Source organism: Guillardia theta, assembly GCF_000315625.1.
Source record: "Guillardia theta CCMP2712 unplaced genomic scaffold GUITHscaffold_3, whole genome shotgun sequence".
NCBI lineage: Eukaryota > Cryptophyceae > Pyrenomonadales > Geminigeraceae > Guillardia > Guillardia theta.
In genome coordinates, this window is record NW_005434671.1 from 369,594 (window position 1) to 370,343 (window position 750).

Consider the following 750-nt stretch of genomic DNA (forward strand, 5'->3'; position numbering starts at 1 on the left):
TCGAGGGGATGGAGCTACCAAGGGGAGCAGAAGTACAAGAGAGCTTGGGAGACGACCAGCATCTCCTCGAGCCCGAATCGTTACGCGCTGAGAGCGGGGAGCCCTTGAAGTTTTAACGTGCTGATTCCGACACGCTCGAAAGAGATCGGAGTGAGGGAGGAGTGAGGGTGGGGGGGCGGAGCAGACTATCTTCCTCCTACATCCTCTTCATTTTTGTTTGTTAAAGATTCTGATTAAACCATCTGATGAAACATCGCACTTTCCTACTTCTCTCTCTCTCCTCTCCTGTCTTCTTTCCTTCTCTCTCCTCTCCTGTCTTCTGTCCGAGGCTTCTCCTCTCCTGTCTTCTTTCCTTCTCTCTCCTCTCCTGTCTTCTTTCCTTCTCTTTTCTCCTCCCTTTCTCCCCCCGCCTTCCGCCCTGGCAGTTTGCCATACCCTGTCCGCGAAGAGTTTTGTCTGTTTTTTGGATTTTTACTCCCCTCCCCCCCCCGCAACCCTCACTCCTCCCTCGCTCCCTCGCTCCCTCGCTCCCTCGCTCCCTCGCTCCCTCGCTCCCTCGCTCCCTCGCTCCCTCCCTCGCTCCCTCCCTCGCTCCCTCCCTCTCTGCTTGCACGCCACTGACTATCCCTCGATGAAGGGGACTGGCTGATCTCTCTCTCTTCTCTTCTCTCTCTCTCTCTCTCCCTCTCTCTCTCTCTCTCTCTCCCCCTCTCCCTCTCTTTCTCCCCTCCCTCCCTCCCTCCCTCTAAA